This window comes from Numida meleagris, chromosome 5 (genome assembly GCF_002078875.1).
Source record: "Numida meleagris isolate 19003 breed g44 Domestic line chromosome 5, NumMel1.0, whole genome shotgun sequence".
Lineage (NCBI taxonomy): Eukaryota > Metazoa > Chordata > Aves > Galliformes > Numididae > Numida > Numida meleagris.
Window position 1 is genome coordinate 40,858,393 of NC_034413.1, and position 14,426 is coordinate 40,872,818.

Sequence of the window (14,426 nt, forward strand, 5' to 3'; positions counted from 1 at the left end):
GAGGGGAGGAGGTCAGAGGAAGAAGTTCTGCTTCAGCTACAAAGATGAAAACTGAGAGGACCTTTACTGTTGTTTCCATCTATTTGCTAGAGGACTCTTTACATGATGAAGATTTGCACAAGAATAAAGGTGTACAAACTTGATCAAAATTGTTTTAATCTGGAGATTAGAAGGAAGCTTTAAAACCTTCTTGGAGCAGCATCTCAGTAACAATACTAGATGTTCAAGCATTAAAAACTGGTAAATATTCAAGGAAAAAAAAGAATTTGAGTTTGTAGTTTTCTGCTGCCAAAGAACACTCAAGAAATATGATGATCTTGTCCTTAAAATCCTTGGAGTAATGAGTCTCAGGAATGCCTCTGTAGCATTGAGTCATTTGTTTGAATCCTCTGCTGTATAAACGCAAACTTTTTAAAAATTTATATAACTGACATTTAATTCCAAGAATTCTGAGAAAATGCTCAACAAATTAATAATGCGTGTAAACCATTGGTCATAAATTAATCTAAAAGAAACTTTGGCATCGCTTTTGTTTAAAAATGCACCTGACCTTCTGTGTTCCTTTGTATAATGCATGTATGAGTGTCAGCAGGAGTTTAACAAGACCCAGACAGTATGTTTGCCAAAATCTCCTTACAGTGTATGTACTTACTCCAGCATCAAGATCCTTTTATTTGCAGGGACATTAAATGTTGAAAAATATCTGCTTTTCAGATGAACTTGGAATGGTGGGATAGGGAGTGAAGGAGGGCGTTTGGAAGCCCAGAAATATGAAGCAGCTCATGCCCTGCTTTTATCCTGTGAGCCCAAACTGGATGAGCCTTACTTGAACTGTGTATTTTTAATGGGAATATTCAAAGTAGTCTGTACTCACGTTAACATTTCTCTTACGCTTCAAACCTCTGTGATTATCTCTTAAAGTTTGTCTCTCCAGAACTTACCTGTTTCTGGTCTATTCACACTGACTTAAAAACAAAGGTAGCAATTCAGCATGCTTTGAAGGACAGTTTTGGAAAGCCTCGATGAGACTAAAATGTCATAGCTGATATTTAGAAAAGCACTATCCTGTAAATTACACAAGGCAAACATGGGATGTTCCTAGAAACTTGTGTTCAGTGGAATCCTCTTTCCTCACATCTGCCTTTGGACTCAAGTGGTGCGGTGGGAAGAACTTTATTTGCATTTTCATGTGAGTTTCTTGAAATAACGTAGTCCATTGGTCTGCTGTGTTTGCCAGGAGGAATACAACTTATTTTGCATGTTTCACTCATTAATCATTTGGCTGTGGCTTACCTGAATAGCCACTTGTCTTCCTTAGGCAGTTTGCTCTTTGCGTGCAGAGTGCTTCAAAATGGGACTTGCCACATACGCAACCGGACTACTGTCACCAAGCCTTTCAAGGGGGTCTCCACCAAGGACCAGTGATGCAGGAACAGGCTTCCCATCAGCTTTACTGTAACACCAACTTGTTAATTTTCTGGATACACTGTATGTTACTTCCAGCTGTGGAAATGTTTGGATTTGAGGTCCTATTTTCTGCCTTGTCACAGCACAGTAGTATTTATCCCTCTTATGTACAAACCACTCTACTGCAGCAACACCCCGCCAAACACAGAGCAGAAGTTTTTGACTTCTGTTGAATATAGCATGTATCAGACAAATTATGTCAATCTTTTGTTAAACTTGAAAAAGTAAAGCTCTGAAAGAAGCATTTCAGAAATGATTTTATGGAGTTCAAAAGATCTCTTTGTGAGCTCCACAGCACAATGTTTTCACAGGAGCTTTCTGTGGCTAGCTTTTCACAAGTCAGACAAATGACCAATTCCTATTGCAATTTGAAACATTTACATCTAGTAATTAAGTCCTAGTAAAGGATGCAAAGCAGAGTTTTCCTAACAGTGACGTAAATCTTCAGGAACAATGTCTGGGCCTAACTGTAGCTCAAGGTGTTGTGTCATACAGGACGCCAGTGACACTGCAGCACTTGATGGTTTAACAATATTATATTTATTTTCCAGCAAAGTTATGAAGCAGAGCGTGAGACTAGCTGCCAAGTGGTTTTGTCCATCAGATTCTGTTAAAAAGAGTTATCATCTTGTTTATTGTTTTGTCTTATTGTTTTCAGCAACAGCATTTAATTTTCTTAATATAATCTTGAGGCAGTATTTAAGTGATCTCCTTTAATGTTCAAGCTTGGTGTTGTTTGTTCTTATACTTGAAATTTCCTTAAATGTCTTTTTCAACTGAGCCTAAAACTAATATCAGTCTTCTACATAGCCTTGCATCAAGTCAGGTTGACAGATAACTCTGCATTGTCCTTGACCTCAGCCGTGCTTTGGATATTTGAGAAGTGAGGTAATTCTGTTTCTGTACCCGATGAAAGTAGATTAATTTACGAATTAGTCCAGGTGTGTGAACTAGCTTCTCTTGTGTTAAACATGCTAAGAGTTTGAATGACTTGGTATTGGTATATGACAGCTTACTTTCCTGTAATGAACCTTCATTTTCTGTGAATTACTTTCACCTTATGCTTAACAACACTCGTACAATCTGCAATTTTAAATAAAACTTGTCTTCTTTTTTATATACAGCAATGAGTGATGTATAAGTATATTGTATTTTATTTTTTTTCTAGCATGCTAAGTCTCTTCTACATAATTCTTTACAAACTTGTAATATTTAGTGAACATCCTTGCTTGTCCTGTCATTTGCTCTTTACCTTCTACTTTTTCATCACAGGAGAAACTGCCACTGAAACACTGTTAGCTAAAAGCATGTTCTATCCACTTGCATTTATTTCATACACCACTTTAAAAAAAAAAAAAAAACAACAAAAAAAAAAACTATGTGGCTGGTAGGAGGGCATGATTTTTAGGTGGATTTTGGTGCAGTTTAACTCCAGATGTGTATTTACGTTCCCAGAAGGGAACAGGGTTCTACCTGTCCCTGTTTCTTCAGCAGGAGAAAACTCATTCTGGTCTGTGTTACATCCTGGTTTTGGTAAACTGGGACAAAAACTGTTTTTGATGGTTAGCAATTAGTCCTCAGTTAAAAATCATACAGTCATCTGTCATGCTCTGTTCTGCTTTACAAAGAAAGGTTCCCAGCTTCCACACTGCAGAAATAAGTGACAAATACTGAGGAATGTGCTGCAAGATATGGATGGGAGAAGAACGAAGCCCTCATAATTTAAGAGGAAATGGTTAGCAACCTCCTACAACACTTAGATGCACACAAGACTATGGGGCTAGATGAGATCCACCCAAGGGCACTGAGGGAGCTAGTAAAGTGCTTACACTTACCATCATCTACCAGCTGTTCTGGCTATCTCGGGAGGTCCCAGTTAACTGGAGGTAGGCTAATATGATGTCTACCTACAGGAAAGACCAGGAGGACCGGAGTTGCCACAGGCTTGTCAGTCCAGCTGCAGTGCTGGGGAAGGTTATGGAGCAGATCACCTCGATTGCTATCACGCAGCATATATGGGACAACCAGGTGACCGGGTCCAGTCAACATGGGTTTGTGAAAGGAAGGTCCTGCCTGATTAAGATGATCTCCTATGACAAGATAACCAGCTCAGTGAAATAGGGAAAGGCTGTGGAGGATGACTATTTAGACTTTAGTAAAGTTTTTGATGCTTTTTCTCACAGCATTCTCCTGGAGAAACTGGCTGCTCATGGCTTAGACAAGTGTACAATTTGCTGGATGAAAAAATGGATGAGTGACTGGCCTCAAAGTTTTGGTAAATGGACTTATATCTAGTTGGAGGCTAGTCACAAGTAGTGTTCCCCGGGGCTCGGTATTTGGACAAATTCTCCATAATGTCTTTACCAATGGTCCGGATGAGGGGATTGAGTATGCTCTCAGTAAGTCTAGAGATAACATCAAGTTATGTGGGTGTGTTGGTCTGCTTGAGGGTAGGAAGATTCTGCAGAGGTATCTGGGTAAGTTGAACCAATGAGTTGAGACCTATTGTATTAGGTTCAACAAGGCTAAGGGCAGGGTCCTGCACGGGGATCACAACAACCCCATGCAATGCTACAGGCTAGGGGAAGAGTGACTGGAAAGTAGCCAGTCAGAAAAGGACCTCGGGGTGCTGGTAGACAGCTGGCTGAACATGAGCCAACAGTGTTCCCAAATGGCAGCCTGGTCTGTATCAAAACAGTGTGGCCAAGAGGACTTGGAAAATGATTGTACCCCTGTACTTGGCTCTGGTGAGGCTGCACCTCAAATACTATGTTTAGTTTTGGGCCCTTCACTACAAGAAAGACATTAAGGTACTGGAGCATGTACAAAGAAGGGTAACAAAATGGTGAAGGGTCTAGATAACAAGTCACAGGAGGAGAGGCTGAGGGAACTGGGGTTATTTAGCCTCTCTTCTTCCAAACAGCAAGAGAGATACTCAGCCAAGACAAGACGAAATGGCCCCAAGTTGCACCAGAGGAGGTTTAGATTTGATGTCAAGAAAAATTTCTTCAAAGAGAGGCTTGTTAAGCATTGGAACAGGCTGCCCAGGGAAGTAGTTGAGTCATCATCCCTGGAGGTATTTAAATGACATGTAGATGTGGTGCTTGGGGACATGGTTTAGTGATTGATCTGGAAGTGCTAGATTAATGATTTAACTTGATGACTCCAAAGATCTTCTCTAACCTAAATGATTCTATGACTCAATTTAAAACAATACTGCATTCACCTCTTCAGGAGCTCCCTTTATTCGATCTCCTGGCTATGGTACTAAAAGAATATTTTAAGTTGTCTATTAATTTAAAGAAAAAAAACATCAGATGGTTGTAATCCTCTGCCACTAACAAGTTACATAATCTGAATTTATCCCTGTAGATGAGACAGCTAAAGCAACTGCCATGAGCCCAGATGTCTTCGCAAGGTATTTCCAAGTAAGAAAAATAGCCAAGGGACAAAAGGTTAAATGTAGACAGTCCAAGCAATGAAGTATTCTTAGGTATAGGGAATAAAATGCAGCCTAAATAAATATTAAGACTTGCACAAAAAGACATAGTTTCTTTTAGTTAAGTGAAATACATTTAAAATACTGTGTTCACATAACATTCTGGCTGGGTTAGTTGTATGAAAAACAAGGGTGCCAAAATGAAGTTGTAGACTGCATCGAGAAAACAGTAAAAATGCCAGTTCTGCTTTAATATGCCTAAAGCGATACTGCTGTAAACATGAGAAGATGATCTGTGGCAAAATTATGGTATGCAATTTTTTTTATATTTTAAGGTAAGATTTAAAATTTTAGCATGATTATCCTTGTTAAAAGGGTGATGTATAGAGTAGATGATCTGAATTTGGTTGCTGCTAAAACCTTAATCATAATCATAAATAGTTTTTGCTTTATAATGTGAATTTCTGTAGTGCGATAGACTCGGAAATGAAGGAGTTGTTTTAGTTTTTTAGTTGTTTATTTCTGCATGCATACTAACAGGAAGCGTGAATAGAGTCCCTTATTTCAGTAGAATGATGTAGTATGATGGGGAATTAGGGAGTATGCAGAAAACTAAGTCAGGTTAGAACACAAGACAGAATTATACTGTAAGATAAAAGAAGTGCTGTAGTGAAGACCAATTCACAAAACATCAGATCATCAGAATATAAAGAAAATCATTTGGCAATCTGATATGACATTTTAGGAAGAGACTGATGGAAAATAAGGGGGAAGACTACTGAACTCTATAGCTACTAGAATTTGCAAGCTATTTAGTGTATGGCATTTCTTGTTTTTGTTATTTGCTTTTGTAAAATAGGAGAGCAGCCAAAGTACAACTTCATTGTATTATTATGCATCACTTCCTTTTTTTTTTTCCTCATGTTGTTTTTAAACTGGAATAAGTAAAGCAAGTCTACACTGTAGCGCAGTACTCTCAAGCTAATCTTCTCTTCTCTTGGTTGGACAGGTTGATGGCATACAACTCTACAGAACCTTTTTTCTAAGTCCGCACAAATGTTTTTTAGTGCCTGAGAAATGTGGAGTAATTTGCTGAAGCATTCTTTAGAATAAAGTCATGATTTATTCAATTCATGAATTCTTAAAATTCAAGAGAATTTTAAGAGAGACTGACCACTTAAAAAAATAACTGAATAATTAAATGGTTGAATCCAAAGTGAATCATTGATAGGAATATAAATATCATGTCTACCAGATATCTCACAATTTTTCTTGATGATTGAGAATATCTTCTTAAATCCAGCCTCTCCACTCCATACCAAACCTGAAGCCTGGTGCCAGAATAATAATGGAAGAAAAAGTATATGAAGGTCAGAACTTCTGTTCTGTACTGGATTTAGGAATGGCACCTTGTTTTCCCCTATAAAATTCTGCTCTCTGTGAAAGGATTAGTTATGGAAGAGAGCTGGGCAGGCAGAAACTTTGGGAACTCTCCTTTTATGTGTGCAGTGATTCAGATGCAAGTATGTTCTGTTAAGTCTGGCCAGAGTGCGCAGCCTGAATAATGGAATAAGTGATTTTTTGCTTCTAAGAATGAGACAAACTTGTTTTCCTCTCTCAAACTTTTTTGCCGTTAAAAATCTATTGAACAAGTAAAAAGTCTCTGCAAACTATGTGATATTTTGTAAAAGGTCTGTAGATGATCAACTATACTACTTCCAAACATTATTTTCATCACAGACTAACAATTTTCAATACAAAAATGTTGTTGTTGCGTCTATCACCAAGTGTGGTTTTAATTCAGACGTATAACGTTAAAATATTGAGCCATCTTAAACCTCCCTCTCAAATACATAACTAGGCATGCTATCTAAAAGTAGAAATAGGGTGATATTTTCCTGTACATCAAATTTCTAAGGCTGGCATTCCACCACCCAGGTATGATTAAGAAAAAAATCAATCTTTTTCTTAGTGTGGCTTTAAGTAGTACTGCAAGTCTTGCAAGATCCATAAGTGGCATAATTTTAGTATGTAATATTTTTCTTTAACATCAGCTCTTTATCATCAGTGTTGAAAGTTTGTTTTTGTTTGTTTGTTTTAGATCTACCACACTTAGTTTTATTCATTTATGTACTTAAGGTTTCTCCAACTCTGCCTAAGTGAAAATGCATCTGAAAAGCAGGTATCAGCACTGCTCCCTTGGTGGCAGCAGCAAATACTCAGTTATTCTGGAAAAAAAAAAAAAATGGAGAGGGAATTTCAAGGAGACCCTGCCAGTTCCTAGAGCTGGGCATAGTTGAGCTCTTAACTTTCACATGCATTGATATAATATTGGGTTGGCTCCAGTGTGTGTAGCAGGGATGACTACCCCAAACTATCTGTTAGTTTCATATAACTTGAAAGTAGCACACTAAGCTTGTCTTTGTCCCAGGCTTGTGGCATGGCATCAGCACACTCTAAGGCTTTTCCAAAGGCTTTTAGAAGCAACATCAGGAAATCCATCTTAGAGAAGATGGTTGTGGTGCTCCCAAACTTTGCAAAACACTTCTGAATGCTGTCAGCTTAAGTTTGGATTCAGCAATGCTGTTGGCTAGGGCTTGTATACACAGAGAAGATGTTTTTGGAAGTCTCAACACATGCATGGAGCTCCACCAAGATGAATCAGCAGCTCAGGAAACTTAGTACATCCTTCTAGAGCCAATTTTTTTAATTATTATTTCTTTTTAACAAGACAAGTCTTAGTGCTGATTTTTTTTTTCCCAAAGATCAAATTATTCTGCCAAAAACTTGACCCTCTCTGAAAAAATGTCTGGGATCACCAGAATAGTGGTGATGCCAAATGACTATCCTTACCAGAATACAGTCTTGAACCCAGTTTCATCACAGTGAAGATACACTGAATATTATAACTTCATCTACAAGCCTGTTAGCCTATATTACTAATGGATTTTAAACTGTTGATAAACGTTGCTCAGCATGTTTACTTTTTAGAGTATGCAGAGTTATGACTTGGATGTGTTTTGATGCCCCACCTGCACTTAATTACCTGTGTATTTATTTTCATCTAAACTGTTTCAGGTTTTCACCAAGTGTAATGATGAGGGCTGGGTGTCCATTTCCATTACGTCACAGGAATTAATGGTCATTATAACATACTTGATTATCTAACTGCTTTAATACATTCATTATCCCTTGGAGACATTAGTCTTTGTTCTGATGCTGTGGTATGCTTTTTATATGCTTTATACTTTCTTCTCATCCGCAAATCCAGAATTGTATTTCCAGTCTTTCTGTTTGGTTCCTACTATAGAATATTTGCATGTTAAGAAATAGTGCATTGCTCTGCTGATGTTATTTCTCGTTAAGGAAAATATCCTAGTATGTCTAGATGTTGAAAAAATACATTATTCATTCTGTGGTAAGCTTGGCTGGTCAAGGGGGTGGTGTTCTTCTGGGAAGGGACACCAACGGTAACACCAGCAATCTTACTATGTTTCATTCTTAAGCAGATTCTGCTATCTGGATTTTGCTGTAGGTTAGTGGTTAAAAAATATAAAATAATAATGAATGAATAAATGGGAAAATATTAGTATTTCTCTGATAAACTGCTCTTACCTTGCAAGTTCAACACTGGTAATCTCAATTGTCAGCTTGCCTTTTTTTTTTTTTTTTTTTTTTTTTTTTTTTCACAAACAGTTAAGCCTTTCATCATTTTTTAGTTTTGCAGTTGTAGTTGTATCAAGGTGCATTAGTCTTCTCCATGGGTTTCTCCTTCTAATGTTTTTGTTTCCCCCTGTTTGTGTTATGTTAGTTGCTGTAGTAATGCATTAATAAAATAAGGTAGCTATATTCTACAAAAAAAAAAAAAAGATACTGCCCTCTCCTGTTTTTTCATGATGTTATTTTCATCCCTTCGATTATCCAACGCAATTTCAAATTAAAAGTTCTTCAACTCTGCAACCCTGTTTAGCCTTATGATAGCACATAGAATATTTTATGTCTGAAGTGCTGTATAATGAACCCAGAAAAGAATGATCCTTTTCCACTTATTACTATGGAAACTTTAAAAAAAATAAAGTAGATATGAAAGAAAATAAATTAAAAAATGAAGCGACTTTAGAGGGAAGGAGTCATGTTTGTCCCTCTTGACTTCCCTTACTTGTGGAATTCTTTTATTTATGGAGTCAAATCAGTAAGAAAAATAACCTATCCCCAAGGTAAGCAAAGATGAGAGGATATTTCAAAAAAATTATTTATAGATGTGAATGCCTTATTCCTGTTTGTCTTGCTTTCACTAAATACAATCTGACCAAGAAAGGAGTAATTCAGATCTCTCCAGATCAGCAGTTTTAACAAATGAACTGTTTTTCCATTCTGTCCTGTATCCCCTGATTTCACTGCCAAATTGCTCAAACCAGGAAATTATTAACGGTTTTGAAATAAAGACTATCCAGTAAATCACTGTTCTGCTGGAGGATGTTCTTGCTAGTCTTCAGATACTGTATTTGAGATGTGCAAATTAATGATCAATCCCACCAATGTCAGTGGAAAGCCCTCCTACAACACAAGCAAATCTAAGCATTCTGCAGTCATCACTGCAATGGATGAACATTCATCTAAGCCTTCTCTCATCACCTAATAGTCACACAGCTTCTTTAGAGGAAGTTGAGCAATATGTTCTTGCAAAATCAGTAGAAATGTTGAGCAATAAGAGTGGTGAGCTGGCACGTGCCTTTATTTGCATTCACAGAAGAGGAAAAATCACTTAAAGACAATTTACTCCTTCAAGAAGTATAGAAGTGAATGAAGTCCTTTCTTCTACCCAACTCTGGCTCGGATAATCCACTGTGCTAAATTCAAAGAGAAACTTCTGCATCTTTAACTGGAGGTGAAGTTACATAAATAAAAAAATTTGCTGATTTACTACTACTAGTGAGAATTTCTGGATCTCAGAGATTACCCCCATGGTCTATTGTGTGTGCTTCACCAAGTAGCTGAGGGTCTTGCAGAGCATTTCCCATTTTGCTGTCTGCCTGCAGTTATTGCAGATTTGCCATTCTCTCATCTCTTATTTGGAAAGGGAATTGTCTAAGGATGAAGTAGTTTGGCTTTAACTAATCAGGATGGCAACAGGGTAAAAAGAAATTGTTGTGTACTCATGCTTTCAAAATAGTCAAGCATGACTTAAGTGGTAAGTTCTGAAAATGGTAGCATGTAACAGTGCTTATTTTACCCTGAAAGCTCTCCTAGGAAATTTCCAACAACCTACAGCTTTCAGTTAACCTCACTGTTAAGGGATTCCCTCTGTACAACTTGTCTGTTCATTTTTAACAGGAGGCAACTTTTTTTTTCCCCTAGTGCTCACTGCCACTAATTTTCACCTCTGTGTTTGATTCTCTTTCCTACGGTGTTCTTACTATTTTCATTCTGCATACTTACATTCATGTTTATCTTAGAACTGTCTAGAAAATGACTAATATTTTGTGAGAACGTAAGGCAGTACATATACTGAAACACTTTATTAACTCATAGTTCATTATTAAAATGTATGGCAAGAAGCAGCGTTTGCTCTGCCTGGACTGCACGAGTTGTCTCCGCTGCCTTCTTCATTAGTTTCAATTTTCAGTGCTGCATCTATTTGAATATTCATTAAATCACAGATTATGGGTTTGGGGCTAATAGAGAACACTGCAGAATCTTTTTTTTTTTTTTTTTTTTTTTTTGACCCAGGAGTTTAGAATCCCACGGTGAGTGGGAGAACCTATCCTTCTGTTTCAAATTGGTATTCCGTGACTTGGGGATGACTACCATGAAGTTCTTTGTAACAAGTGTAACTGAAATGATTTTTGGTTTTATATAGTGACCAATTCTGACTTAAAACAAAAACTTTCAGCTGTCTAAAGAAAAATATGTATTTGCTGTAATGAAATTTACATCAGCACTTGTATAAATAGAATGAAGAAGTAGATGAGATGCACTAAATACTTGCACAATTCAGTGCAGAGATATATAGATAATTATATAGATTTAAGAAAGGCTGTCTGCTATTCTGATTTAATTCTCTTAAACACATCCAAAAAATAACTTTTAATGCTAAAATAATTGAAAAATGTGTACAGCACTCCGAAGCTTCTACTCCAGGCTATAAAATTTAAGACCCCGAGTAAAAATAGATAAGTTTAATAAGAAGAATGCTATTAGTGCCTAGAAACTCCAAGAAACAGCAGGGAGAAAACACATTGTTTCTCAAGTACTGTCTCCCTGCTTCCTCCCTCTTCCTTGACTTTCTAAGACACCAGTGATTTGGTAACAAAATAATTCAAGAACTTTCTAGAAAGAAGTAAATCCTGGTTGTGTCCTCTTTTGTTTACTTATGTGTATGTATACTTATGTGTACACTGATTTGTCTTCAAGCCAATCTGTGTTAAGAAATTGAAAGGTGATGGACAAAAGGCAGGAAAGACAATGTCCCTTCAGAGATGGATTTGCTACCAATTGTAGCGATCAGAAGGACCAACACAATGGAAAAGGTGTTACAAAAGAGGTGGAAGGACCAGCACAATAGCAAGGTGCTATAAAGGAAGGGAAGTAGGTCGCTCACCTGTATCTGAAGATTCTGGGTTCACAAGTGAAATGCTTCCACCAAGGAGGAATCTCCAGAAAGAGATACTTCCTCAGTGGGAGTCAGTCCTTAAATGAGGCCTAATTACCTTCACCTGTGCTCCCAGGGCTGACTGGGTCTTTCCTCCAGGTGCTCAATCAGTGGTTCAGGCCATGACTCAGCAGTTCCCATACACTCCACCCCTTCATAGCATGAACCAATGAAGGAGTCAGCTGGAGGGTGAGCCTTCCCTGATACAGGGGTCTAACACACCACGACGATTATACAATTGCCCATCGCGATGCAGGTTGACACAATGTGAGACGATTGATGATCGGTTCGTGGTTGAGGTTCATGTTGTCTTATGGGCCAGTGCTCGATGATGTTACTGGAGGCATGCAGTTGTTTGGTGCAGGTCCATCTCATGCTCCACAAGTCCCACATAGGCCATCACCGGGTGTCATGCTTGATCTCACAGCGACACTGGAACGCTCCGATGACATTTCGCTCCTTCCGGTGATCCTAGAGACTCAGAAGACTCACAGGGAGTAATACAGGCGTTTCAATGGTACCAAGAGGGGGAGGTCTGCCTTCCACGGCAAGATACAGGCCGTATTCCTGTTCTGGGTCAACACTTCAGCTTGCACTGGGGCACATCTTGGCCATCTGTACCACACTCCTTGGCCAGATATCTGTGGCTGCATAACTATATCAGGTACCAAAGTGGGGGGGTCCTGATCTGCCATAGGAACACAGTGAGGGTCCCCTTAGCAATGAAGACCGGAGTGTTGACCATGATGTCAGTAGGCCATGTACTGATCATCGGAGGGACTACTGAGCCTCCCGCCTCCAATAATCTCCCCCAAGGCACAAGTAGGCCACACCACCTTGGTCCTACTTGCACCTTCCAAGGCCATTCTATTCTATGGATGTCAGGTTCTAGATTCCCAGGGGCAGGGAGCAGAAGGTTATTTTCATTACCAATTTGGGGTCTTACACGATTGTCAGTGCCCATAATTTCGATCCTAAGAGGGGAGGCCCTCTGTAGCATCTTCAAGGCACTGGGTCTGCGGTCTCTAGGCCTTTCATTCAGGTCTCACAGGGTTTCATAGAGGGATGAGAGGATCCCTTCGAGAGGGATCCACCTCAAGTGGAATATGGAATATTGCATTGGAAAATACTCAAGGTCCTGAACCAGTAGACCTGGGTAATTCAACAGGGAAAATCTCTAGATCAGATCTCAAAGCCCCACTTGAGGTGGATCCCTTCGAGATCTGACCTGTAGTGACATAAAAAACAAGAAAGATACAGGATAGACTAGCAGGGGTGCTCCCCTGCCCAAACCCATCTTCATGTTCAGCCTGCCCCTATACAGCATCTGAATTGATGGATTTGGTGCAACAATTTTGGCAGAAACCAAGGGAGAGTGTACTGGCCTGGTTACTGTGATTATGGGACATGGGGGCAGAGAGTGTTGTGGTCAATGAACCAGAAGTTTCCAAGCTCACATCCATTACCTCGCCCCCCGCCCTTAGACAAAGGCTGTATGCCACCGTGCAACACAATGAGGAGAATCATACCTTCATGGATTGGTTGATGGCGGCATGCCGTATCATTTGGCCTAATAAGGCCGATATCCTGGTGCATACAGGTTTATGGTCCTCCATGGAGGACTTCCAAACGTATTTGTGAGCTAGGAATGAAAGAGGCCATTTACGAGGAAGCTTTTGAAAGTGCTGATTCAGTAAAATTCTCGGCCGGAATGAGGGACCTAATTTTACAACAGGCACCCTCCCACCATTACGGCACACCATTATCTATATTGAACCCCCTGGTGGCCTCAGAGGCTGTTGTTCAGCAGGCTGCCCAGTTGGTGGCTGATCTGGGGGAGATGGAGCGCTTAAGGGCAAGGCGCAATATTAGGACAGTGGAAGGGGCTGAGGTATATCCAGTAATTAAAACTGGAAAAGCTGCCCCACAGACACCCCGATCGGGCCCCATACGGGTATCCCGTAAAGAGATGTTTAATGACCTCATACGGGCCAGGGTGGCTTTTGCTAAAATCGATCGCCAACCTAATCATGTTTTGCTTCAATTATGGAAACAACTGAGGGACGACAAAAATTTCAAAATACCTCCAAAAGAACAGGGGTACAAATAATTGAACAAATACTGGAAAATAGTTGGAACCTAGAGGACTTTATAGTCCCTAATAAAAGGAAAAAGCTGCCCCAGGTGACTCAGGCTATGATGCCCGAGCCACCTGAGGAAAATGACTTGGCTCTTGCCCAATTCATGGCTTGATAGGGGATATTAGTCCCCATGTAACTAGGGCCTCCAGACAGGACTGGAGGCCCTTTGTTGAACAGACCATTTTTTTGGTCCCGAAAGAACATACAAAGGGTTATGGCGTTGCTTGACATGGGTGCAGAAACATCAATTATTTATGGGGATCTGACTAAGTTTAATGGAGACAGAGTGATGCTTGGTGGCTTCGGGGGACAGACCATTCCAGTTACCCAGACGTGGTTGAAATTGGGGGTTGGGTGTCTCCTGCCCTGGGAGTATAATGTGTCTATTGCCCCAGTCCCAGAATACATCTTGGGCATGGACATTTTATGGGGTCTGGCTCTCCACACAACTGTTGGAGAGTTCAGACTCCGACAGAGGTGTATCAGCATCCGGGCGGTGCAGGCGATATTGAGAGACCATGCGAAGCATGAGCCTATTCACCTGCCAGAACCGCCCTGGATTACTAGTGTGAGAGAGTATAGACTCCTGGGGGGGGCAAGATGAAATATTAAGGACTGTGCAGGAATTAGAAAAAGCTGGGATCATAAGACCTGCACATAGCCCATGTAATTCCCCCATATGGCCAGTGCGGAAGTCAGATGGCACATGGAGAATGACGGTAGACTA

The 14,426-nt window shown here is 39.7% G+C and overlaps 1 long non-coding RNA gene across 2 annotated transcripts in view; it reads left to right on the forward strand.

Annotated features, from left to right (window-relative positions):
* The window catches only part of LOC110400380, a 112,786-nt gene that overhangs the window by 58,437 nt on the left and 39,923 nt on the right, over window positions 1–14,426 (forward strand). The window lies entirely within an intron of this gene.